This window comes from Chamaea fasciata, unplaced genomic scaffold (assembly GCF_029207755.1).
Source record: "Chamaea fasciata isolate MVZ Bird 193981 ecotype frontalis unplaced genomic scaffold, bChaFas1.0.hap1 SCAF_44, whole genome shotgun sequence".
Taxonomy (NCBI): domain Eukaryota; kingdom Metazoa; phylum Chordata; class Aves; order Passeriformes; family Sylviidae; genus Chamaea; species Chamaea fasciata.
Genome location: NW_027094129.1, coordinates 631,692 through 659,359, shown reverse-complemented (window position 1 = coordinate 659,359; position 27,668 = coordinate 631,692). Strand labels below are relative to the sequence as shown.

The following is a 27,668-nucleotide window of genomic DNA, read 5'->3' as shown; positions in this document are numbered from 1 at the left end:
TCTCTGCTACTCTCACCCACACGTGTTTTTGTCGAGCTGCCTGCCCCAACCCCAGCGCCAGTCCTGGGCAGAGTGGCTGGCAAAGGCTGCCAGCAGGGCTGGAAGCTGACCCCCCACACACCCCTGCTCAAAAGCCACTTGGCTGAAGACTCAGTGCCGTGTCTGGCAGCAAAAGGGAGAGTCCCTGCTGCCACACCCAGGCTAGGCCATGAGATGCTGGGACCGGGAGCACACTCCTGCGTGGGCTCACCTGCAAATTGAGTGTATGCTGTCTTTTGCAGGTAGGTGCCACAGCCAAAGTCAATCAATTTGGCCTGCCCGGTAGCCAGGTCAACCAAGATGTTCTGGGGTTTGATGTCCCTGTGCAGGACCCCGCAGCTGGTGCAGTGCCGCACAGCTTCCAGGACCTGGCGGAACAGCTCCCGCGCCACCTCCTCGGACAGGAACCTCCGTGCCCGAATGAAATGCTGGAGGTCCTGACACCGCTCCGGGCGCTCCAGCACCATCACGATGTTGTTGGAGAGCTCCACCCACTCCAGCAGCTGGACCACACCAGGGAAGCCAGTGGAGACCCTGTCCAGCAGCACGATCTCCAGCGGTGCGCTGGTGCCGTTGGGCTGTGGGAGGACCACGATGCCGTCAGTGGGGCTGAGGCCCTGCCAGGGGTGGGGAAGCGCTCACCCTGCCCGGGATGTTCTGCACCCTCCAGTGGCCGCACGCCCGCTCTCCCTCGAGGCGTCCTGGCGGATTCCACCCTGCCGGGCCTCGGCTCGTCCCCGCCCGGCACGCCCCGGCTTCTCCCGCTGGCCCCCGCTCACTCACCAGCTCTCCCCAGTGCCGGACGCGGTTCCGTGGCACCCTTTTGATGGCCACCTGCAAGGCAAGGGGAGCAGCGGGCTGAGCTCACCGCCCGCCCTGCCCAGCCCCATCCTCTTCCTCCTCCTCCGCCCTTCTCCTCCTCCTCCTGCACCCCCTCCTCCTGCGCCCGCCGCTCACCGGGGCGCCATCCGAAAGCCGCGTCGCCGCGAAGACAGTTCCGAAGCCGCCGCGCCCCAGCAGCGAACCCAGCCGGTACTGCTCCTGGAGGCCCTGCTGCGCCTTCCCTGCCGGAGAGACGCGGCTGTCAGCGCTCGGCCTGGGGCCAGGAACGGCCCCTGAGCGCCCCTCAACCACCCCAGGCCGGGCATCCCCAGGCGTTCGCTCCTGGGAAGGCGACACTGGCGGCTCGGGGCCGGCGGCCGCGCTGGCCAGCGGCGGAGCTCGGGCCGGGGAAGGCGCAGCGCAGGCGGCGGGAGCGGCCGCGCCGCGTGTGTCCGCGGGGCCCGGGAGGGGCCGGGGCCGGGCTCGGAACAGGCGGAGGCAAAGCGCGGCGATACTGTCCCTGGCCCAGGCACCGATCCCCGCCCAGCACCGCCATCGCCAGGACAGCCAGAGGCGGGCGGAGGCGAGAGCGCGGTGGGAGGCCCGGGGGCGGGGACGGGGCAGCCCCGCCCGGGGCCGGGGGCGGGCCGGGGGCATGGCCCGGCCCTGCAGGGGAGAGGGACACTGGGAGAGGAGGGGGACACCGGGACAGGGAGACTAGGAGCGGGTGTGGGACTGCAGGAGAGGGAGTGGAGAAGCAGGAGGGAGTCGCAAGAGTAGCTTTTTTTGCTGCTGCTGCTGCCGCTGCTGCCGCTGCTGCCGCTGCTGCCGCTGCTGCAACTGAAGCCCCGGGGCCGTTTTTCCCCGGGGCCGTTTGTCCGTCGCCCGCTCAGCGCCACGCCGAGCCCCGCGCGCCCCGGGGGCAGCCCCTGAGCCTTCCAAACGGGAACTTTGCCCCGTTGAGCCAAGACCCAGAGCCTTGACTCCTGCACTGTGGCAGAGCAATCCCCTTGGCTGCTGCTGTGCATTGTCCCTGCTGAGGGTCACACACTGTCAGAGAACATTCCTTGAATGCAGAATTCGTACCTGGCCCAAGCACTGCACTTGCGTCTCCAGCATTGCTTTCCAAGAAAAACGGGGGTAGGCAAATTGTGTGTAGCTCATGGTGTTTTACAGCGTCTAAAACTTGCCAAGTCATGGATCTTAGAGGTGAGATCCATTTGTAGTTAATGGGATGGAGAAGTAGTGCAAAATGGAAAAGGGGAGCATAGAAATAAATAGAGAAAACCATCTTGGATTGGTTCTTTCCATTTTTGTTTCATTTTTTAAAAGCTGTTTCAGCTGTCCCAGAATCTTCTCCACAGTCCTGTCTGCTCTTTCCAAGAACCCTTCCTGGAGAATGAGCTGCAGCTTCTGTCACTAAATGTCCTACCAACGGCAGCAAGTTTGTGAAGGAAAATAAAAAATGGTTTTACAAATATATTAATGGCAAAAGGAAGGCTAAAAACCGACCTTTGTTCTCTGCTGGATGTGGGAGGGAACTTAGGAACTGCAGATGAGGAGATGGCAGAAGTGCTTAACGCCTTCTTTGCCTCAGTCTTTAGTGGGAACATGGCTTGTCCTCAGGACAGCTGCCCTCCTGGGCTGGTAGATGGTGTCAGGGAATAGAATGGTGCCCCTGTTATCCAGGAGGAGGCAGCCAGAGAACTGCTGAGCCAAATAGATGTTCACAGATCTAAGGGCCCAAGTGGGATCCACCACAGGGTGATGAGGGAGCTGGCAGATGAGCTTGTGAAGCCGCTCTCCGTCATTTACCAACAGTCCTGGCTCACTGGTGAGGTTCCGGAGGACCGGAAACTGGCCAATGTGACAGCCATTCACACAAAGGGTGGGAAGGAGGAACTGGTAATTAGAGGCCAGTTAGCCTGACCTCAGTACCCGGTAAGGTCACGGAGCAGTTTATATTGAGTGTCATCATGCAGCACCTACAGGACGGCCCGGGGATCAGAGCCAGCCAGCACGGCTTTAGGAGGGGCAGGTGTTGTTTGACCAACCTGCCTCTTCTATGAACAGGTGACCTGCGTGGTGGATGTGGGAGAGGCTTTGGATGTTGTCTGTTGGGACTTCAGCAAGGCCTTTGACACTGTCTCCCACAGCACACTCCTGGAAAAGCTGGCGGCCCATGGCTTGGACAGGAGCACTCTTTGCTGGGGAGGCAAAGGCAGAGGGTGGTGGGGAATGGCGTCGCATCCAGCTGGCAGCCAGTCACCAGTGGTGTTCCTCAGGGGTCTGTTCCTCGGGGCTCCTGGACTCAGCCCCAAATCCACCGGATAAAAAACCACCGAAATCCCTGCGGAGCTCTTTGTCTTCCTTCAGTTGTCTTCAAGTCTCCATGGCTTGTGCAGCTGCTTGGAATCAGTTCGGAATTCTCTTAAGGAGGAAGATATCAAAGCGCACCTCGTGATTTTTGGTTTTTTAATTGCAGGAGTATTTTTTTTATTTTTCATTTCATTGAAGAGTTGACTGAAGCGTTCTTTAGGTGATCTTGGTGCTGAATGTCTCCTTAGGAGTTCTGAGCACAGCGAAGAATGAGCCCCTTGCAGGCTGACCCTGTTTGGACAACCTGCTTCTCACCCAACCTCACCACGTGTGACATCACCCACCTTGGACTGCGCTCCCAAAACATAAAAGAAAATTCAGCATTTTTTAATAAAAAGAAACATGTAAATAATAAAATTAGAAATTTATTTTTCAGTTTTATAATAACATTTTTCTATATTTTATTAGCTAATTTTTATATTGACATTAAAAAATCAATATATTTTTAGCAACGAAGAAAGTTATTGGTCATTGGTTCTAAGTAACACACTTCCCTTCATGAATTGATTGACCACTACTGGCTATTGATTTCTTCTTCTTCATGCTGATTTGCTCTATTTTTAGTCCTTTTGTCATCTTCTTTAGCATTTTCTCAGACAGGGTAAAAGGGGCCACTTTGGGGTTCCTGGAGACATTTCTGGGGCACATTTGGGGCAGGGAATTTGGAGAGAACTTGAGGGTCTGGAGGACACATTTGGGAAGCGGGTGGACACTTGGAGGGGCACTTAGGGATTCTGTCGGACAATTCGGGGTCCAGGGGGGCACTTGGAGGTCAGGGAGGGGAATCCGGGGCCCTTCGGGGTCCGGGCGGGCACCTGGGGGGCTCTGAGGGGACTCTCTGGGGCGCGGGGGATGATGGGAGTTGTAGGCGCGGGTAGAACAGGGTTGAACGGCGCCGCGGAGCATCACGGGAGGTGGAGGCGCAGCTCCAGTGGCTGTCGGCGGGGCGCGGGGCATGATGGGAGATGGAGTCACGGCTGGAGTAGCGCTCCGAGTGCGCCGCGGAGCATGCTGGGAGCTGTAGTCCCGGAAGTGGCTCGAACGGGGCGTCTGGGGCTCCGGGAAGGCGCTTTGGGGACACTTTTGTGTCCGAGCCGCGGTTTGAGGTCCTCGGGGGGAACGTGTACGGCTCGGGAGCACTTGCGGGGAGCTTGGGGAGCTGTAACCGAGCTCTCTAGGGCGCGGGGCGGGGCAGGAGTTTTTAGGCGCAGAACCGTGTTCCGAGGGGCTCCGAGGCCATGGGGGATGATTGGAGATGAATTCCCTGAAGTCGCTCTAAGGGGAATCTGTGGGGTCGGAGCGTTCAAGGGATCCGGGGACGCTTTGGGGGCGGGCGAATGGGCGCTGAGGGAACAGTTGGGGATCCTGGAGGGGCTGGGGGACACTTGTTTAGTTCAGCGTGTTTTTTTTCTCATGAAACGTACGTATTGTATTTAAAACTTAATATTCCATAGGTATGGGTTCTATAGGCGTAGATATCAATTAGCCTAAGTGCAAAACCTAATATTCCATGTAAGAATGATGTTCTCTACTGTTAAAAGCAAAATTAACCAAAGCAAACAAAAAGGAGAGAGTTAACAATTAATGAGAAAGGAACAGAAAAGGTTGTTATGCCACTGTAAACTTTCACTCTGAGTCTACATTTCAAATAATACAGGTGACCCATCTGAAGGAGGATTTCTCCTCAGGGGAAATGTCTTTCTAAAAGTTTCCTTTGTTGCCAGGAGCTGCCTCTGTGCCAGGAGCCCGGCCCAGCTCAGCAGCACAGAAACAGCCCAAGGACTTGAATGACCCTCCCGTGGATTTGGTGTTTCCATTCAACTCTGTCCCTGAAAGAGTGTTCCAAAAACTTCTCAAGAGCTCAAAGGTAAATTAAAACACTGAAGTTTTTTGCAGTTTTAATGGGACACACAGAGAGACCCAATGGAGAAAGTGTCCCCAGGTTCCATCACTGCAGGCACTGATGACAGGTGGGGACAGAGAAGGCAAAGGTGTCTCTGGTGCTGAGCAAACCTGGATGTGTTCCATGAATCCAAAAGGCCAAGGCCTGAGCCCCGGCCCCTGGCAGGGCAGGGATCTGTGGGGCAGGGCTCTGTGGGTCCGGGCTCTGTGGGTCAGGGCTCAGCCGTGGGTCACAGTTCTATGGGTCAGGGCTCTGTGGGTCACAGATCCGTGGGTCAGGGCTCAGCCGTGGGTCACAGATCTGTGGGTCAGGGCTCTGTGGGTCAGGGCTCAGCCGTGGGTCACAGATCCGTGGGTCAGGGCTCAGCCGTGGGGCTCACCGTGGCAGGGGTTGCTCAGGAGGTCACTCGGGGGGCGCCGGATCCTGTGGGGCGGCTCCAGCGGCTCCTGTGGGACAGAGACAGGGGCGGGACAATCTGTGGGGCAGGAGCCATCTGTGGGGCGGGGATGGGATCTGTGGGGCGGGGTTTGGGATTCGGGATCTATGGGGCAGAGGGGGGATCCCTCAAAATTCCCACAAAAATCCCCAAATTTCCCAAAAACACCAAATTTCCCCCCCCCAAAAATTCCAATTTTTTTCCTCGAAAAAATTTCCAAAATTTTCCAATTTTTCCCCATTTTTCCCAATTTTTCCCAATTTTTCCCCAATTTTTTCCCAAGTTTTCCCGATTTTCCCAATTTTTTCCCAATTTTTCTCAATTTTTCCCAATTTTTTTTTAATATTCCGAAAGTTTCCCACAGAATCCTGAAAAAATTCCCCCAAAATTCCCCAAAATTTTCCACAAAAATTCCCAAATCTTTCAAATCCCCCCAAATGTTCCCAATTTTTTTCCCAATTTTCCCAAATTTTGGGGCTTTTCCCCCAAATTTTCCCCAAAAATCCCCCTAAAAACGACCCCAAACCATCAAAAAATCCCAATATTTTCTCGATTTTCCCCCAAAATCACCTAAAAATTCCCCCCAAAATCCCCAAATTCCCAATTTTCACCCCAAATCTCCCAAAATTTCCCCAAAATTCTCCCAGATTGTCCAAATCCTCCATTTTCCCCCCAGAATTCCCCTAAAAACGACCCCAAAAATCCCAAATTTCCCCCAAATTCTCAAATTTTCACCCCAAATTTCGGGTTTTTCCCCCAAAACTTTCCAACCTCGAGGGCCACCAGTGGGCGCTCTGCAGGGAGAGAATTTGGCGGATTTTGGGAAAATTTGGGGGAATTTTGGAGAGTTTTGTAGGAATTTTGGGAGAATTTTGATGATTTGGAGTCATTTTGGGGCAAATTTGGGGGAATTTTTTGGGAAATTTGGGAGAATTTGGGGGAAAATTTGGGTAATTTGGAAAAAATTGGGGGGATTTTGGGAAAATTCAGGGGATTTGGAGGGAAATTTTGGGGGATTTTGGGAGGAATTTGGGAAAAAATTTGGGACTTTTGGGGGGAAATTTGGGGTTTTTTCCAGAAATTTCGGGGTTATTTGGGGGAATTTTGGGAAAATTTGGGAATTTTAGGGGGAAATCCGGGGGATTCGGAGGAATTCAAAGAAGGAATGGTGAAATCCTGGGAATTTTTGGACCATTTTGGGTCATATCAGGGGAAATTTTGGGTGATTTGGGAGGGAAATTTTGGGAATTTTGGGGGATTTTTGTGATTTTTGAAGAAATTTTGGGATTTTTTTTAGATTTTGGTGAAATTTGGGAGAATTTGGAGGATTTTTGAAAAATTTTTGAGAATTTTGGGGAATTTGGGGGGATTTTTGACAAAATTTTGGGAAAGTTTTTTGGATTTTGGTAAAATTTGGGGAATTTTTGAGGAAATTTTGGGAATTTTTGTGGGCTGTTTTTGGGGGGAATTTCGGGAGAATTTTGGTTGATTTTGGGGGGATTTGGGGACAATTTTGGGGGAGATATTTGTGGAATTTTGAAGAATTTTGGGGGATTTTTGAAGAAATTTTGGGAATTTTGGGGGATTTTGGTAAAATTTGGGGGTTTTTTGGGACTTTTGAGGAAATTTTGGGAATTTTTTTATATTTTGGGGAAATTTGAGGGGAATTTTGGGGATTTTTGGGGAAATTTGGGGCGGATTTTTTGGGGGGGAAATTCGGGACAATTTTGGGGTCATTTGGGGCCTCGGTGTATCCCGTCATGCCCTGCGGTGCCACTTTGTGCCTCGGTGTATCCCGTCATGCCCTGCGGTGCTTTGCGCCTCGGTGTATCCCGTCATGCCCTGCGGCGCTCTGTGCCTCGGTTTATCCCATCATTCCCCCGGCGCCGCTTTGCTCCTCGGCGTACAAATGACGTCACCCGCATTTATTTCGCCTCTCATTTGCATAAATTTACATAAGGCTGGCGCATCAGTGAGGTGGGCGGGGTCAGAGCCACGCCCAGGCCCCTCCCAGTACAAACCAGCAACTCCCAGTCCCCGTGGTCAGTGACGTCATTCGCGTTTATTTGTGCTCTCATTTACATAAATTTGCATCTCGGCGCGGTGGGCGGGGTCAGAGCCGCGTTGGCCCCTCCCACTCCCTCCCAGTACAACCCAGTAACCCCCAGGCCCCGCCCAGTTTGTCCCGCCCTTATCGCTCCATATAAGGGAAGGGGGCGTGGCCTGACAAAGGGCGTGGTCGGTTCACCTGTGGGGGGAGGGGCAAAGGTTAAACCACACCCAGAAACCCCAAAACCAGTTTAAACCAGAATAAACCAGTAACCCCCAAACCCACTCCCAGTCCATCCCAGTATAAACCAGTGACCCCAAACCCACTCCCAGTCCATCCCAGTATAAACCAGTGACCCCAAACCCAGTCCCAGTCCATCCCAGTATAAACCAGTGACCCCAAACCCACTCCCAGTCCATCCCAGTACAAACCAGTGACCCCAAACCCACTCCCAGTCCATCCCAGTATAAACCAGTGACCCCAAACCCACTCCCAGTCCATCCCAGTATAAACCAGTGACCCCCAGTCCCCGTCCCAGTGCCCTCACCTGTCCGTACTGGTTTGAACTGGGATCTCTCGATGCTCGGTGGCCTCCAGGGAGCGGCTCAGGGCCAGGGCCCGGCGCTGGGGGATACTGGGAGTTACTGGTTTATACTGGTTTGTACTGGTTTGTACTGGGTTATACTGGTTTGTACTGGTTTGGGGGTTTTCCTTACTGGTTTGTACTGGGACAGGGTTTAGGGGTCACTGGGATGAAGTGGGATGAACTGGGAAGGGATTTGAGGTGACTGGTTTGTACTGGTTTATACTGGTTTGGGGTTTTTCTTTACTGGTTTGTACTGGGAGGGGGTTTGGGGGTTTTTTGGGGAGAATTTTGGGGATTTTGGGGCATCAAAAATCCCAATTTTCAGTCGGAATTTTGGGTGAATTTGGGGGATTTGGGGGCTTTAAAAATCCAAATTTTTAGTGGGAATTTTTGGGTGAATTTTGGGGATTTTGGGGCTCCTAAAAATTCCAATTTTTAGTGGGAATTTTGGGGTCATTTTTGGGGATTTGGGGCCTCCAAAAATCTCAATTTTAGTGAGAATTTTTGGGGATTTTGGGTGGGAATTTTGGGGTGAATTTGGGTAATTTTAGGGCTTCAAAAATCCCATTTTTCAATCAGAACTTTGGGGTCATTTTTGGGGATTTTGGGGCTCTGAAATCCTGATTTTTGGGGCGAATTTTTAGGTCAATTTTTGGGATTTTGGGGCTCTGAAATCCCGATTTTTAATGGGAATTTTTGGGGTAATTTTTGGGGCATTTTGGGTGAATTTTGGGGGATTTTGGGGTTCTAAAAGTTCCAATTTTTAGTGGGAATTTTGGGGTGAATTTAGGGGATTTTGGGTGGAAATTTTGGGGTGAATTTAGGGGATTTTGAGACTTTAAAAATTCCAATTTTTGGGTGAATTTTTGGGATTTTGGGGGCTCTAAAAATCCCAATTTTTAGTGGGAATTTTGGGGTTTTTTGAGGGATTTTAGGTGGGAATTTTGGGGGGAATTTTGGGGATTTTGGGGCTTTAAAAATTCCCACTTTCAGCAGGAAATTTTGGGGTGATTTTTGGGGATTTTTGGGCTCTAAAAAATCTCAATTTTAGTAGGAATTTTGGGTGGGAATTTTGGGGTGATTTTGAGGGATTTTGGGGCTTAAAAAATCTCAGTTTTCAGTCGGGATTTTGGGGTCATTGTTTGGGATTTTGGGGCTCTGAAATCTCGATTTTTAGTGGGAATTTTTGGGGGTCATTTTTGGGGCATTTTGGGTGAATTTTGGGGGATTTTGGGGCTCTAAAAGTTTCTATTTTCTATTCCTATTCCTATTCGTCTTGGATCTCACACTGCCGTCTTCGGCTCGTCTGCCGTGCCCTCAGCGCTACAACAACGCTGCTACCTAGAGCCGCCGCTTTGCCTGACTTAACGTCTGTGCTGCGGCAGTCCCTTGGGGTGTTGGATTAACATTTTCGGCTGCAGCAGTCTCATTGCAGTTTGGGTCTTTTCTGGATGGTAGCAACAGACTCCCTTGCACTCCTGTGCAGGGCTCATTGCTGTACCTTCTAGACAGATCTGTAATGCATACATGTTGAAGAAACACACTGTCTTCCGTATGAAGTGCCAGGAGTTAAAATGAGTCTAGATCTGTGAAAGATGGAAACCTTTAGAATTCACTAACTCAATTTCTCAAAGCATTTGTGACCATGTTGGGCTTTGCGTGGTGACCACGAGCACATGAAAGTGTATAGCAGTTTCAGAACATCATGTATACTTGCCTAATTTTTGTTCTACAGACTGAACCATCCCAATGTGGTGGCTGCCCGCGATGTCCCTGAAGGGATGCAGAAGCTCGCACCAAATGACTTGCCATTGTTGGCCATGGAGTACTGCCAAGGTGGAGACCTCCGCAAGGTGGGGTCCCTAGGATGGTAACCCAGGAATGGATCACCTTCTGATCTGATCCTAGGTTTTCTACTGAAGTTTTCCCTTCAAACCTTTGCTTTCATACCCTGATGTTTCCTATTTCTAGTCATGGCATCAACAAGTGTTGGTGGCTTGGTCCTTGGTATTATGTTCAGCTTTTGAAGACTTAAGTGCTTTGTATTTTTTTAGGTGCAAGTGACACTGTGAGGAGTTTGCACACAGAGAATGAGGGCAAGTGTAGGGGACGTGCAACAGTATTTGAGTATGGCCAAGACCATTGTGGGGTAGGTGCATCTGTAGGCTGTACCCTTCCTGAAAGTGATGAACTCTTGTCTGTCACAGGAAGAGATAACACATGGTAGTTCTAATCCTAAGGCTTTTCTGACCTTTGCTATAATCTGCCCATAGCTAAAACACAGACCTTAGGCCTCAGATGGGAGTTGATACTGTCAGGCAAAGAGGGATGGAACAAATAGGAGGATGAAAACAGGATGACAGTGACTTCTTTCATCTTCTTTCCCATGCAATTAAACCAAGGCACAAAGCTGTAATTGCTGCTACCGCAGGTCACAGTCCATAGAGTTTTGTGCTTCTGGAGAATTTAATTGCTGTTGCTGAAACTTCTTGCATCCCTGAGAATTTGTGGAACTCTGGAGTTCACTCGGGATAGAGAAGGGAAAGACTCCATTCTGTGTTCCTTACTTGCGGTACCTGAACCAGCTGGAGAATTGCTGTGGCTTGCGGGAAGAAGCTATTCTTATCTTGTTATCTGACATTGGTAAGTGGTGGCAGTACCTTCAGTTGTCTGAACTATGGAAACCCTTTTAGTCCTGAGTCCACTCTCCAAATATACAGTAGTGACCTTAGTGACTCCATTTCAGACTGACCTTTTATGATCTTGATCATCTCCCAAAAGTGTTGGGAGTCTGGGGAGGTTCTTGCCTACTGGAAGCTAGCCAGCATTACTACAGTTTACAGGAAGGATGTGAGGGAACATCCAGAGAGAGAACTCAATTTGTGTCCAGAGTTCTATGGTGCTGACTTTACCCCTTACACTCAGTGTTTCATTGTATGTTTGATTGTACAAGGTCTGATGTGAAAGCCATGCTTATTACTAGATAGAATAGATGAATCCTTACTGAGCTCATGCTAGGTACTGTTATTTAGCTCTAACAACTGGCTTTTTCTGTCTCAGCTTCTGCTCTCAGATACCTTCATGAGAACAGGATCATCCATAGAGACCTGAAGCCAGAGAATATTGTGCTGCAGCAAGGAGAGCAAAGGGTAAGCAGGAAGCCGTCGTCTCTACCTGCACAGACAAGTAAACTTACAAGGAACCTGCATGTGCTTCATGCAGTTACATGGTCCCTCTGCAAGAGCACTCAGCCCAGGATAACACCTGTCTCAGGTCACTGTCACATAGTATTCTGTGTGCAGCTGAGGTGAGACGTTGTATTAGACGTCTGTTAACACCTGACATTTTGACTTTCAACCATTAAGGAAAGAAGCAGACTGTACTGATTGACCAAAGATCGGAAGGAGCTAGAGGCGTAACTGCTAAGTGTGCTCCAACACCTTCAAATTCATTGTGGTTTTAGAAATCTACAGTAGCCTCCCATTTCTGCTTCTATCTCTTCACTGGCACCTTTCCTGCATAGCTTTGAAGAGCCAGACCTTTTCTTTCTGCTGTATGATGTGCTTTTAACAGGACTTCAGTCTGGCATTCTTATTCTCTGTTGTGTGTTTCAGTTAATACACAGAATCATTGACCTTGGTTATGCTAAGGAGTTGGATCAGGGGAGCCTGTGCACATCCTTTGTTGGGACACTGCAGTACTTGGTAAGAAAGGAATTCAGCTAGAAGAGCAGCTACTGCCTTCTAGAGGGATAGAATTAACTGTTACCAAGCTTTGGGCTGGGATTAGGTACTTGCACGGTATGGGGTGTGTTTGTGGTGCTGAAGCTAGCAAAGGTGACTGCTTTTTTGCTGATGCTGGATTTTGCTGAGACTGGGTTTTGTGCTACCTGCATCTGTTATAAATAAGCAGGAGTGCCAGTAACCTATGCTACTCACTCCAGGAGGGTCTTAAAGCACGTGAGAGGCAGCGTTCAGTAATGTCTTTAATTATTTGTACAAATGTTAATGAGATGTTAAGGGACAGAGAAAGCTAAGAGCTTTCTGGCCAAAGCCATCTGGCTTTGTCTCATGCGTGTAAACTGTATCAGGCTCCAGAGCTGCTGGAACAGCAGAAGTATAGGGTGACAGTGGATTCCTGGAGCTTTGGCACGCTTGCCTTTGAGTGCATTACAGGCTTCCGACCATTCCTACCCAACTGGCAGCCAGTGCAATGGTGAGTGAACCGTGGCTGGGTGGTAAGTGGGCATGATGTGACTTTCCTGTTTACAGGAAGCAGAAGTGTGGTCCCTTGATTCTGAGGATAATATCCCTATGTTTCTTGCCCTTTTGGAAAGTGACCCCTTTCACAGGGGCTTGACTCACCTGAGCAAGTTCAGCATTCCTGAGACTTGCTCTATGGGATAAGGACTGACTCCCGCAGGGCAGGTAACAGAAACCAAAGTGGCATCTGTATTATATGTCAAGAGTAGCTTTCAAGAGCCTACTAGCATGCAGGCTGGGAAAGGCGGGCAATTTTTTCACCATTGTACTCGCTTACATTGGGCATACTAAAGTGCGTCAGAAGAGTGAGCTGGATATTGTTGTTTCAGAAGACTTATCCGGAGAAGTCAAGTTTTCTAGCAGTTTGCCCTGCCCCAACAATCTAAACAGGTGAGTACTGGAAATTGCTGTGCTGAGATAAACTGATTCTTCTGCAAAAGGACCAAGTTTGTGTTATATGCCTTACTGTGTTAATCTGTGAATACATTGAGTGTGTGACACAGGCAGTACTACTGTCGCTTGTCAAATTTGTGTAGTCTTGGTTTCTGCCTTCTAAACGCTGCGTTTGTGATGGGGAGAGGTGGAGTGCTGGAGGGAGAAGGAGGGGGGCAGTTTTGTCAGTCCTCCCACACAGAACAGGCCGTATCGTTACTGCAAATGCACTTTTTCCCTTTTCTGATCTCCTGGTTTTTGTTGCTCAGTGTTTTGTCTGGGAGGCTGGAGAAATGGCCGCAACTCATGTTAATGTGGCACCCACGTCAGAGAGGTACAGATCCTACATATGAACCCAATGGGTGTTTCAAAGCATTGGATGGCATTTTGAACTTGAAGGTAAGCAATATGTCTGTATTAGCCTAAAAAGTTTTCCAGAGAGCAGTTTCCTGAGCCTCTGAATCCTAGACTTAGGAGGAAGAGTGAGGCAGAAACTCATAGAACTGTCTCCTGACCGTTAGTGACAGGTGCTTTCCTCTTGCTTCTTTGAGGACAAATACTCCCTGAGCTTGTTGGGAGTAGCGAATAGCTTCTGTGCATGCTTGGTTCCATATTCTGAGAGAGGATTCTACAGGTATTTAACTGCCATGTGGCCTCTCTTCCCCTTGATGGAGGACAAGAACTTTGCCATAATGCTAGGAAGTAGCTGATTCTGCCAAGTGCTTTGAAGAGTTTCTTGGTGGTCATTTTTTCGGTCCCTCAATCTCTGCTCTAAGATGACCAATGTATCTTCAGCCTTTCTCATGCCATGCTACTCTTCTGGTAGTTGCTTCATGTTTTGGACATGGTTACGGGAACTGTGCACACCTACCCTGTGACGGAGGAAGAGACTCTGCAGAGTGTGAAGGCCAGGATTCAGTCAGATACAGGAATTCCAGAACAGGACCAGGAACTAGTGCAGGAAGCAGGACTTGAATTGTTTTCTCAGAAGTTGGTCACTAAACATACAGCTGATGGCAAGGTGAGTCTCGGTATTCCCTTTCTTAAGTTTGAGTGAATCAGAAGTCACTGCACTCGCTTTGGGATCACAGCACTCCCTGCTGTTGTGGCATGCTTTTGTCATGGTAACCTCACAGACCTAACAGCCACTGTAGCGTAGGCAGCCTGTTGCCTTTGGTGCTCTGTGTTTGGTTGAGGAGGACTCTTCTGTTTGTGGTGTTGCCAAGGCTTGCTCTTCCCAAGAAAACCTGGTTGGGTCTTTTGTCTTCTGCAGGTGAATGATACTGCAGCAGCAGACACAGACCTTCTCTTCCTCTTTGATAACAAGAAAGTTTCCTGAGGCCCAGGTGGCCTTGCGTCCTCATCCAGAAAGTGTTGGCTGCATCCGTAAGGACTCCTCTGGCATGAATATGAAGGGCGGGGCGGGGTCAATGTTGAGAGGGGCGTCTGTGTTTTGTGGTCTGTATCGTGCACAAAGAGTAGAGGGAGCTTTTGCGTATTGGGACTGAAGAAGCAGTAAAATGGACTGTCATTCATTCAGTTTATCAGAATAACTAAAAAAGGGAGGTGTTTGATTTTGACATGCTAGGGGAGCTGCACAGGGGTTATCCAACTCTAGGCTTTGCAGGCAGTAACATGCCCCTCAAAGGAGCAATGTTTTGGTCTGTTTTGTGATAACACAGTATTCCTGCTTCACGCTGATATGTCCATTTCCCTTTCTCCCACCTCCTCTGTTTTCAGTTCAGGATCCAAAGAAGAATCTCCACTTTTTCCAGTTGCGGAAGGTGTGGGGTCAGATCTGGCAGACGATGCGGATGCTGAAAGAGGACTGTAATCGGCTTCAGCAGGCGCAGCGAGCAGCCATGTACAGTGGCCGTTTCTCCACAATACTTATCTCTGTCTTTGTGTGCTGGTGGAAGGGAAGACAGAAATGGGACCCTGTTGGAATGGGGAAGCCCGTGATTGGAGCTGTATGCAATTCATGAAAAGTGGAGAGTTAGCCCTTTGGCACAACTGCATTTGTCCTCACCGCTGTCTCAAGTATCTGTTTTGGATGTAAATGAAAGCCTGGTGGATTTCTACTTTCAGAGGCTAATAGGAACTTCTTGTCCTTGCAGGATGAATCTGTTGCGTTACAATAGTACCCTCTGGAAGACGAAGAATTCTATGGCCTCCCTTTCTCAGCAGCTGAAAGCAAAGCTGGACTTCTTTAAAACAAGCATCCAAATTGACCTGGAAAAGTATAAAGAGCAGATTGAGTTTGGAATTAGTGAGTATAGAATCTGGCAAACAGGTCTTTTCATGACTCTTATCCTCACAAAAACACCTGCCTCCTTCTCTGTGAACCTGAGAAAGCCAGTCACTCTTCTTTGATTCCTGTAGCTTCTGAGAAGCTGCTGTTTGCCTGGAAAGAGATGGAGCAAGCTGTGGAACTTTGTGGGCGGGTATGTTTTTAAATCTAACTGCTAATCATAAAGAGGTTTGTTTTTTGTTATCTCTCCCCTCATCCCCCTTTAGCTTCATTGTCCCTGCCTTAAATAGAAACCCCTTGTATCTGCACTGATGTCAGATTTCACATTGCCTTGGTTTGTGTGGCACAATTTTTGTCCATTATTAGTACTACATGAAGCTCATTCTGTTGTAAGGCTTAGGGGGATACGGGAGATCTTGGCGAAGCCCCAGAAACCTCTTGGAATTTCCTTGAATTGAAACGACTCGTTTGTCTTTGGCCAAGGCTGCTGTTTGCATCTTGTTGGTTTGTTTAGAAATAAGAATGAGAAAGGAAGAACCAGTGTGAGTGTGAGTGGTAGTGTCTCTAGGTATGAGACTGTTGTGTTGCTTATGTTCTACCCTGCTTTCAGGAAGATGATGTGGAGCAGGTAGTGAAGAGGATGATGGCCCTGCAGACAGACATCGTGGACCTGCAGAGAAGCCCGCTAGGTCGTAAACAAGGAGGAACACTGGAGGATTTGTGAGTTGAACTACCTTGAGCTTCAGATGCAGGAGTGTTTCTGGCTAAGCTTACTCACTAGAGGACAGTGAAAGGGCTGTTTCTTCCACCCAAATTGTGGGGGACTGGGAGCACTTTAACACTAAAGATGTTTTTTGACTCATCTGTCATTGTTCTGAAATGGCAGACAGGTATAGAAAAGATTTGAGTTCTCAAACTATTTGTTCCATGTTTTGGTTCTTTGGAAATCCTTTTCTTTCCTGCTTTTTACTTCTAGAGAAGAACAAGCCAGAGAGCTGTACCGAAGACTCAGAGAGAAGCCAAGAGGTAAAAGACGCTTTAGCTTAAGGTCAGCTTGCTTTGTGTGTAACTTTGGAGGTGTAGTAACGATCATTGAGAAAACTAGCTGACTTCTAGGGCTTCCCAGACACTAGCAGCACATGGGCTCTCCTGGATTGCCTTTTCTCGAGAGGGAAGTCAGGGAGTCAGTTTCACACTAGGCCAGCCTTCCTTTCTTGGTGCTTTGTGAGCTGTTCTCGAAACTCCTCTGGAGCTCTTCTCAGAGCAGGCTGTTGCCACAAGCAACAACCAACCTTTCTGGGTAGAAAGGATGAAAGACACGACTGTTCCTTTGATCCAGTCCCAACTCTCCTTTTCAAGTTCTTTAAATTTTGAAGAAGGTGGCTAAAATTCAGTGTAATTCATCCCACTCAAACTTGCATATCCTGAACTTTGGCTGTTTCAGGATTAAAGCAGTAGTGGAAATGAGCCGCTAAGAATCTTCTCACTCTGTCCTATAAACCGACCTTTCTGTGTAATATTGGCTCTCATTCCGGATCAGAGGAGAGGCGGTGACAGCCAGGAAATAGTACGACTGCTTCTACAGGCAATCCAGACCTTTGAAAAAGAAGTTTGAGTCATTTATGCTCAGCTCAGGTGAGCTTTGCACATTTTATTCATAGTTGAGAGAAGGTATTTTCTCTTCCAGCAAGAGAAGGTTTAAAACTCATTGCATATGGCTCTTGAGATCTTGCAGTGTTAACAGAAAATAATTAACTTCAGAACTGTTCTCCTACTGCAGTGGCCCATGTGTGATCTGATTAGTTTTTATTTTTTTAATAGTAAAACTGTAGTTTGCAAACAGAAGGCATTGGAATTGTTCCCCAGAGTGGAGAAAGTGATGAATCTGATGAGTGAAGATGAGGAAACAGTTGTTAGGCTTCAGGAGAAACGACAGAAAGAACTGTGGAACTTGCTGAAAATTGCTTGTGTAAGTAAAATAAGAACTCCCCTTTAACCTGAGAATATGGTTTGTAGCACAGGCTACTGAAACAATAGTAAATTGAGTGTTTCCTATGGTTCTTTTCTTTATTTTGAATCAGTATGAAAGCCAAGTTCCAGGTTGTCTCATATTCCCGGCTGCTGAAAACTAGTGGGAACAATTGCACTCTGAATATTCTGTGTTTTCTACAGAGTAAAGTGCGTGGTCCTGTTACTGGCAGTCCAGAGAGCATGAACACATCCCGTCTTGGTAGCTCAGGTCAACTGCTGCTGCAAGTCCCTTCTGGAACATTCAGTGTATCAGAATCTGTAAGAAAAAGGTGAGGCAAAGTCTGGAGTTCTTTGGCTGCTAATGCCACCACTACAAAGCTAGGCTTCCTGCTTTGTGAAATAATGGCCCACAGGGTTTCTCATATTTTACACTTTGTGTTCAGCTTGCGTTGTCAGCAGCCTTAGTTTACTTGGTAGTTAAGACTTCCTGGGGCTTTCAGATCTTCCATATGAAAACTGGGTATCATGTATGGCTTCACTTCCCCCAGCCTCAGTAACAAAAGTGGTTTTTTGGTTTTCTTCCTTTAATCTGAGATGGTTGGGCTCACTTGGAAGTACACTGCCAGCAAGAACTGTTGAAGTATTGTCATGTAAGGTCACAGTAGCTGAGCTGTGTCATTGAGACTGCTGCATGCGTAGTTCCGGCTTGCTTAAATGAACTGGGTTACCACTTGGAATGAAAGACCTTGGTTTGTTTCTTTGCCTGTTGCCCCATCCTTAAGTTTATAGGCTTCTCAGCTTTTCCTCTAGCAACAGTGGTTCCACCTAATAAGAACCCAGTTCCATCTTGGAATACATTTCCTTTCCCCCATTTGGTAAATCAGGGGCTGCCACCAACTTTTCAAGTTGCAGTATGAATTACAAGCCTATGACCTGACTAACTTCAGTGTTCTGCAGCGTATCTGCCAGAAGTATTTCTTAATGATAGAGGCAGCATCTCTTTAAACTGCCACAGAAATTAATAGTGTAATAATTGCCCCTTTCAGTGAGGAGCTGCTGCTGGAATCTCGGGAACTTTGTAGCCAACTAGAAAATGTGATGCATGACACAATGAAGGATCAAGAGCAGAGTTTCTTGGTAATGTATTCACTCTTCTGTAAATGGACTAAGGAAGTGCCTGGCTTCGAAGTTCTGAATGTGCAACTTTGCCACCACTAACACAGCTAATGAAATCTGCATTTTACTCATGGCCAAGGGGGAGAGTAGGAGATGCACAGAGATAGGAAGCACCGGTTCCCTCATAATCTGCCGCCTGACATACTCTGCTTGCCAAAACTGGGAGCCACATGCTGGGAACTTGCTGCGCTAAACAGTAAGGGATGGGGCAAAGCACTTGGCTGTTGTACAAAACTACTGCAAAACTGCACACAAATTTGGGATGAGCGGGTGTCAGGGATCCTTAATTTAACAATGCAGAATATTGAAGAGAGAGTAAAATACTGGAGAGTGCAAGTAGGTTGTTTCCTTGACAGCAGTCACGTGGCTCATCATGAAATTGACCAACTTGTTCCCAGTAAATTTTTTATAACTCTTAACACACTTTACCTTTATTTTAAAAAAAGCTCAACTGTAGCCTGGTGTTGAATTTCATTTATTCTTTCGGCTCTAGACTGGAGCTGGCTGCAGCTTCAGGTAGAAGAAACAAACAATCCAGAACAAACCCAGATGTAGAATCACTCTGGTTGCCTCTGAAGCCATGCTGCTTTGGGAAGCCAACTGTGAAAAGCTGCTGCCTCTGAGAAGGGAATATCAGCTGCCTTCTACTGTCACCAACTGCTTATGTGATACATATGGCTTAGCTTTTAGTATCCACTTCTCAGACACTTTTTCACAAAGATACATTAGGGAATGCCTGTTCTAACTGCTTGGAGAATGTTCTTAATTGTGCCTTAAGACAGCAGATCTCTGTCCTGATACGTCTTCCCTTGGGCATCGCCTGTGGCTGTTTTGCTGCATTTTGGGCTTTCTAATGAACAATGGACAAGGTATACCCAGTCACTGGTAGATGTCACCTTCCTAATGAACTGTGAACTTAGTTTCTTAACTTTGCTGATTTGCACTTTTTTTCTTTAAGTGTAATGGTAGTACTTACCTAATACTTGTTTCCTGTATGGGAACGAAATTATCTAAAACATGTAAACTTTTGGTTTGCTCTTTTTGATGCGCTCAATAACACTATAATGGAAAAAGCTGCTTTCACTGTGCAGGTCTCTAGAACATGAGAGGTGTAAGAATGTTAGCCTAGAAACCAAAGAAGGAAATCTTCAGTGTACAGGTATCGTGTAACAAAGCATTTTCAGATTATCTATTAACCATGCTTAAAGTTGCATGAAAATATGTAAAAAAGACCAAAAAACCCAGCTGGATGGAACCTTGGTGAGAGTCAACACACACCAACCTTGTGTTCTGACTGTGACCAATTTATTTCATTCTGTTGTAACCCCAAATTTCCACTACAACACAGAGACCTCCTTTTATAAAAGGCTGTGAAGTATAGGACATGCAAAATGCAATACAATAATGGGGAGAGGTTGGATTTTCTTTTGGTTTTTTTGGAACAGATTTAAAATACAGGAAACTGAAATGTGGCACAAACATCACAACTTCCATGCATGCCTTCAAGTGTCTTCCTTTGTTGTGCTGGCACACTCTGGACTTCAGCATTGGGTTAAAGTCATTCTTGGGCAGAGTAGAAAGTTCACACTTCTTCAAATTTCCGAGTAATATTAAGGCTGAAATGCACCGGGTACACTTTTCCTTCATCTTCCAGAGCACCACCAGTTGTTTTACTTAAAGCTGTGTTAGGCTTCCAGCTCAAATCCCAGCCCAATTTTGTGACCTCCAGCACTGAAATTCTTGCCATCAATCAAGCCCGAGAGGGTCAGCTTTACACCTACAAAAGCAAGTCACGAGAACCATCATGCACTGACATCCCAGTACAGTGCTCTTCCTCAGGTCCTTGACCTCACTAATGTGGCTTAGTTGCCACAGGAACTTGCATCCATAGACATCCTTTAGTTCTCTGAGTCTGCGTAGACTTCTAGCTCCTTTGTTCATCTAGTCTGTTCTTAAGATGACAGTGAATTAAACCATAGTGTAGTACTTAACACCATTTGCTGCTACCAGTGAGAACTGCGTACCAGGTCGAAGGGCATGAGTGTAACCAATTCCAATGAGGCTGGCATTGTTCACTTTAGCCTATAGGAAAAAAAAAATCACAGTATTTATAAACTGTGTAAGTATTCATACAGAAGTATCCCAGTCCCCTGAGAAGGTGGCCTATGCATTAACACTCTTGAGCTACTTGGAGACCAACCTCTCTTTGAAGCATGTTCCAGTCTTTTCCTTTTCTCAGGAGTTTTCAGCTTAAGCAAATGGTGCAAATTCTGCCTTCACAGAATGCCATGCTGTTTTTCACTGCCTCCTCTATTATGTCTTTATATCTTTTAAAGAGCTACTTACTGCAGTCCCTCAGAGCCTGTCTTGTTCACATCACTCAGGAGTGATTTTCTTTTTTCTTCTAATGAGCAAGAAATACATGAATATGCAATCCCCTTTTTGCATTACTAAGTTTTGAGCTCTTAACAACAGTATTTCTCATTTTCAATTTTGGTTCAGTGGTCCTGGAACTAATTGTTGTTTTGAAACATAAATGCTTGCTACTTCAGTTCTTGGTCTTAAAACACACACGTCAGCTAACTTTCAGCGGTTAACTTACTGTTAGGAGAAGGCTGTAAGCTCAGGTAAACTTCCACCATTGTAATTATAATATGGTTTTACATTATGGATTTAAGAATTAAAAGGACACTTTCATTGTCTTTTAAAAGACATTTTTCAGCACAGTAGCATGCTATTCCAAGCACACTAGTCAGACTATTTCACTATGGACAAAATTATATTTAAGATTTCTTTTCCTCCAGAAGTTCACAAGTACGATGTGTGAGGTCCCAATTTAAATTTGAACCACAACAGAAGCCACAGTTCGCAATCTACCATACTTCCTCAGTAACTAGTTCAGGCAACTGCTTCATTACAAATTTTCAGTATTTAGGGGAGCTTGAAATACTCATTTCTGTAACAAAATTCTTACCACAACGGAAGTCTTCTCATCCATTTGGTACTTTCCAGCAATACCAAAACGTGTGTTGTTACTGCCAGCAGTCCATGCAAGATTGACTGATGTCTCAACCTTATTAGTAACCTTCTGATAAACAGACCCACCAAACTCAGTGCCGTCATTCCTGTTTGTAATAGATGCAAGTGTGTCAGGCCTTGCTTTGTTTAGTAACTCTTTAGATTAACCCTTCCCCACAATGATTTGACATTATCTCCTAAAATGAACCAAGATATCCAATACTTCCCTGAACCCAGGCTCACTACTTCCTAGCTGGAGCTGGCAGACTCCTGCTCCTATTTTTTTTTGCACAAAACATGTTTTGCTTGCAGAACAGAACAAGACTTGCCAGAGACCTACAGTTTAAGGTTCTGACAAAAAAAACCAAACCAAGCAAACCAAAACCAAAACCAACCCACCCAGATAACCTGGTTGCTTGTCTCAAGTAAGCCAGTGTGCAGTAACACATAAAGGAGACTTCAGTTATGAGAATAAGACTGAAAACAATGTTGTTGCGTTATAATCATTTAAATACACCATCTTCAAAGCGTCTCAGGCCACCTGAATGCCAAGATTAGGGCTACGCAGCGATGACAGCTGGAAACAAACACAATGCCACGCATGCCTTTCTCCTTCATCGTGGGCATTTCTGAGGGAGAAAGTTTCTGTGTGGAGAGTGTGATTGATAACTGGCTAGCTGCAAAAGGTCACGTAGACATGAGGGAGCTTTGCTGAGCACACAGGCACTCTCATGAGAACCAGCAAGGCAGCAAGCTTCGCATGTCCTTGAGCACAGCTGGGATACGATAACAAGACCTTGTAGCTGAAAGATATGAGGGAGAAGCACAGTAAAACAAAAACTTACTCAAACTGTGTAACCACAAAGAAATGTAGAAAGAGGCGTAGCTGACTTTTAGTCTGAGCACCAATCCGGAGCTTAACTTTTGAAATATGCATGAGCTTATTAGTGTTATTATAAAAGCATTGTGTGAATTATCAATAAATGAGATTTGCCGATCACTCATATTGAGTGCTATATTTCTCCCGCCGCGGATTTCCCACAAGAACAGACTTTCCAGTTCTTAAAATCTTCTTAGTAGGAGGTGTGATGGTGCACTTTGACTAAATTGTGGTCAATTCTGTCTCCTAATAGCTGGCATCTTCAGATTCTACTGGTGGTGTTGTGAATGTCTTTTCAAGAGTTGAGAAGGAAAGTGTCTTTTAAGGATTCTGATCTTCCAGTGTGATGCGTAGATACCAGTCAACATGTAGACTGATGACAGGCACAGACAGTATTCTTGGCAATTGCTTAGAAAATAAACAAAACATCAGGCAGTAGAATAATCCTGTCAACAAGGAGGATAACAGTAACTTTTCCAAGGGACAAATGTCAATGTCACTTTCAGTTACATTGCAGGAAAAAATGGTAAAAGAAATGGGTGTGACCCAGAATTCCCACAGCCAAGAGGATATGTGAGTACCAGTTTGGCTGAAATGACTGTTGCTTGTCATTCCCCAGTGACAGTTTGGAGAAGTCATCACAGGCTCTTTTAATTGATGAATACTGATGTGTATAAGTCAGGTGTCGGTATATGTATTTTCACATCCTTTTTTTTGCTTTTTCCATTGTGCAGCAGGTAATCTCAGAACAGCAGTGGCTGTGCTGAAGCAATATAAATAGTAATCTCTGATTTTTTCCAATGATGTTTGATTGCCAAGTGATATCCTCAGCAAAGTTGGTCAGACCCTCTCAGTCCTACTCCTTGTAGCTTCTGAGTACTGAGATTGTAGAAGGCCTTACTGAAGCTGACAGAAGTAATTTTCATTGCCTTCAGTGACTTTTCAATTGGGCTGAAAGTGCTGGTTGGTCTCAAAAATACTTTGTGAGCTTTGATCTAATGAGTGGAGACCAGTGGTAAATCAAAATGGAAGGAAGAGCTTTGTGGGCAAAATGCAGTACAGGTTAATTTGCTTTTTCAAATTCTAACTTATTTAAATTTTACATCAGAAGTTGTGGAGGTCTAAATCCCTACTACCACCTTAAGGTATCTCTGCCTCATCATTGCTTAAGACACTGACTGAATGCACATAGTTTAATTTAAAGTTGATTGCATTTAACAACAGAATTTTTTAAAGCCTTTAGTCGTGTAATAATGGTAGATAGCGCTTCATTTAGTCAAGAATGACCCGATACAGTTATCTATCATTTACATTAGCAATGTTGAACCGACAGTAAATTCAATTAATTCTTCAATTTTATGCTCTTAATATTTAAAAACCTGAATCCACTTTAAAATCAATTTGCATTATTTTGAGGATGGGATTCTTAATGTTAAGCTCCTATTAAATCCGCATTTTCTCTACTGTAGGGTTGCTTTGAAGTTTTTTGTCATGTTTTTGTGGAATGTTGGTCTTAAGCAGTTTTTGTGGATTTGTCTGTGACTTAAGGAGCTCTCTATTGGATACTGATCTATGCAGTTGAAATAGAACACTGGAAAAACATGATTTATAACAAGTGTTCTCATAGCAGACCAGGAGGTTGGGTTGATATTTCTTCTTCTTCCATCCAGGAACACCCATGGCTGTGGGCTATAATTTATAACAACAGTGCTGCTTTGACCGCTTTTGGTTACTGTGGGCTTGTTTTCAGGAATGATGAGTATGTAGTTATCCCATCTTGAAAGAAATACATAGCACATGTGTTTATTTGGATTAATTAGTATGGTTTTATATCACAGTTGGTAGAAAGCTGGAAGAAAAGCCCAAGAGTAGAGGAATAAAGGAGGCAAACCAAACAACTGAGGGTTGTGACTGTGGTTAAAATCCCTTATGAATTCTGAGTGCTCCAGCACCGGTTTTCTGTGAGTCACTCTTTGAAGCTGCCTTATCATTTTGTTATATATATTCCAATATATGTCAGTCCTGTCAGACCCTAGAGAGAACACTTGCAGTGAGTAATTTCAGGTCTGAGTGCCACAAGCAGGCTGCTGAGAAAGCTGGCCCAGCCTTTTTTGTTCTTGGTGTTTCTGATGGTTTGAGCTGCAAGTTCACTCAGTTGAGCTGCTCTGTGCTCCAGCTCTGTTTCTTTAGTGATGCTGCAATACTTGCTGCACGGCAACTCAATTGGAAAACAAAGAAATTAATGATACAGACAGAAGATCTGTTCCCAAAGCAGGGTGAAATTCTGGTGGAAGGGCTTCTGCTGCTTGAATTTTAAACACTGTGCTGTGAAACCTCTGACGTCATCTGTGGGTTAGTGGTTGTATCACCTGGGATAGTCCATCCAGGCCCTGTTGATGCAAACGTGCTTTTCACTGGTGCTGCTCCCTATTTTGGAGAATATCTGAAAATAAGGTGTGAGCAAGTACTGAAAATTTCAATTTTTGCTCCTATTTACCCACTTGCCTGCTGTTTTAATTTTGAAGTAGGGTGTCAGATAGAATCTGTCTAATGGCAGTGGTGTAAAAAGCATGCCTTCAGTTCCAAACTGAAACCCCTTGCAGTCAGCAGATGTCCCAGCTCAAGGAAAATGGGTTGCAAGCCCAAAACATTCACTTTCCCTGCCTCATTTCTAATGGTCTTACCAAGGAAACAGCAAGACTTGGATTGTGCTTACTCTTTGCAATGAAGAAGTTGTTAATGCTGCGTTTTCATGCTCCCATCGTCGTTGTACTCCAAATGTCTGTTCTGTGGAATGGGCAGGATTAGGCTGTTTAAGACAAAGCCACTCCACATTTACAGTGCCTGTAAGGTCCATAGTAAGAGCCCTAAATAGAAGTATCATTTTCAAGATGCCTTCTATTTTACAAGCATCCAAACAGAAAATGAAACCCTGGGTTGAATTGTAGTCTTCCTGAAGGAAGTGTCAAAGCCTAACAAGGGAGCTTGACCCAACTTTGTACTTGTTGTTGAGTGAAATAAACTTTAATTCTTAATGAATCCAAACACTGTTAATGAATCCAATACTACTACTTTACTGAAAAAAGCTGTAATTACTGGACAATCCCCTGATTTTCAGCTGCTGTAAATCACTCTATCTTCACAGAATGGAGAGGGGCACTTCATTTAACAACACTGAAGAATTAAGACAGGGAAATGGCATAAAAATCAGAAAGGATCTTAGAATCAGGGGAAACAGAGTAATGAAAAACATATAAAGTTGGGCGTTGCTTCTGTGAAAAGACAAGTTGTACATCCATGTACATGTAGCTGCATTAAGGAAAAGCGTTAGTATTCAAGCCGAATGATGTCATGGGAAAACCGATTTGTTTTTTTTAAGCATGCAAAACTTCTGTCAGTTGAAAGGGGATAAGAACAGCATATTAATCAATTTGCCTCCTTACCTGTTGTTTTGTGAAGTTAGGATTGCTGGCATTTTCCATCTGGAATTTTATGCCAGTGGCAGATCCCTGACTGTGATGGTAGAAGGGTAAGGACCTCATCCAAATGCATCAACAGGAATAGTGTCTCACTGTGAAACTGCCAAGTATTTCAGACCGGTGCCTAATAATGCAAAACCTTGTTGTAAATATGTGTGAAGTGTAATTTATCTAATGTAATTCTGAGATGTTTAGAGCCAGTCATTTGAAATAGACTCCACTTCTCTGTTAACTTTTGACATTGGAAAGACTGTAATCATGTTGCAGACCATCAGCCCTTGGATTAAAATTTCAACCTACAGTGAGCTTCAAACTGCTTTGCATTTACCCTTAGAAGAAAAGGGAGGTTGAATAATTTTTGCTCCGTTGATTTATCTTAGGAAAATGGGTGTCAAGGTTCTGAATTACAGTAATTATTGTAAGCATGTAAAATATTATCAACTACAAGATAGATCTGATGTGGTGTGGATGGATTAGTGCACATGCTAAGACCAATTTGAGAACATTTCAAGTTTTGCTACGTTTGCGAGGGCTAGTTACATCCACTTAAAATACAGATTGGCTCTAAAATGGCAGTGGTTTGCAGGTCCAAAGTGTTAGGACTTTGGTTAAAGCAAAAGGAACAAAATAATTCTTTTTCTTTTAGCTTGTCATGCAGTTTGTGCTGAGGCTTTCAGTAGTACTTTATTGTGACAGCTCATTTTCCTTTTCATTTGATGCCCTCATATACACCTTGTCACTCTATTAAACTAGAAAGATTTAGTTTCTTAAAGAGCCTTCAATGAAGCTGTTATAAAGCCTTTTCTCAAAACAACAAATATGAAGCCTGAACACATGAGATTACATTGTTTTAGTTTATGTTGCTTTTTTGAGGAAATAAAAACAGGAGAGAGCAAGAGTTTATTGCTTAAGAAGTATCAGCTATTATCATCAAAAGGGTTCATAATTTTGAGTTTCATTTTTATTTTGACCAGAACACTTTTAGATAATAAATGTTGCAATTGAATCTTGTCTTTTTTAGGAAGCTGTTAAAACAAGCTAAATGCTTTCCATTTATGGATAACAAACTGATGCTCTAAGTTTAGGAATTACTGTGCCAAAATTTGAGTATTTTTTTGATTTCCTTGTAACCTGTAAAACTGACTGTTTCTGGTTATTCTGGGACCTTTGAACTAGGGGTCTTACCTCAGGTGGGATGTCAAAAGAATATATAGATTGTGATGCTGTTTTCTCTCCATTACTAGGAACAGTTTTTGATCTGGGCAAGTTTGGATTCAGACAATGCTGCTAGATTTCTACTTGAGAATCTGCCTTTTGTGGCCTGTTTTATGGGTATTTTCACTTTTTTCATTGCAAGTTTTTAGGATTTTCTAAGCGTGTGATTCTAAAAGAGCAGCACCCAAATTAATTGCATCTTCTGAGTACATAAGAACTACTTTATGGCATTTTAACCTGCAAACGCTATGATAGCGTGTGTGGAAATGGAATTTACCTCACTTGGTGGACTTGAAATATATCCCTAAGCAGTAATTGCAACATCTTATCAAATTCTCGAGCAGGAAACCAACCTTTTTCTAAATGGAATTTTTATGAACTGTTTTAAGGACTGTTTACTGGAAAGCTGCCTAATCACTGCCTTCCCTGGGTAATGGCTGAAATATGTGTGCTGAATTAGTAGCAGGAAGATGCTCAACTACTCTGGCAGGGAACAGTTGATACTGCTTTTGCTAATGCATGTAAATCACAGGAAAAATTCTGAATATGGAGAAAATTTTTATCAATAGCCCCATTTAATTGTATCCTTCATTTGAACGGTGCCTTGCTTCAGCGATTTTTAAGGAAATTATTGAGACTGTTTCTTAAGTGGTAGAAGTAATAATTAAAACCCGTCCATTAAAGCATTTGGGAATACATTTAATTGATAGAAAGATTAGGTATATCAGGGGAAAAATCCACTTTGCTGGCATTCTTCTGGTTTTGGGTC

The 27,668-nt window shown here is 45.4% G+C and overlaps 1 long non-coding RNA gene and 1 pseudogene across 1 annotated transcript; one reads left to right on the top strand and one right to left on the bottom strand.

Moving 5' to 3' along the window:
- The first annotated feature begins 9,742 nt into the window (after nt 1-9,742).
- LOC136303936 (inhibitor of nuclear factor kappa-B kinase subunit beta-like) lies at nt 9,743-19,215 on the top strand (annotated as a pseudogene).
- A 425-nt stretch (nt 19,216-19,640) lies between these two features.
- Nucleotides 19,641-21,508, bottom strand: LOC136303945 (uncharacterized). The gene is made up of 3 exons (XR_010724315.1): nt 21,282-21,508; nt 20,332-20,389; nt 19,641-20,084 (listed from the first exon to the last, which is right to left on the bottom strand). It is a non-coding gene; the product is annotated as an uncharacterized lncRNA (long non-coding RNA).
- Nucleotides 21,509-27,668: the final 6,160 nt, after the last annotated feature.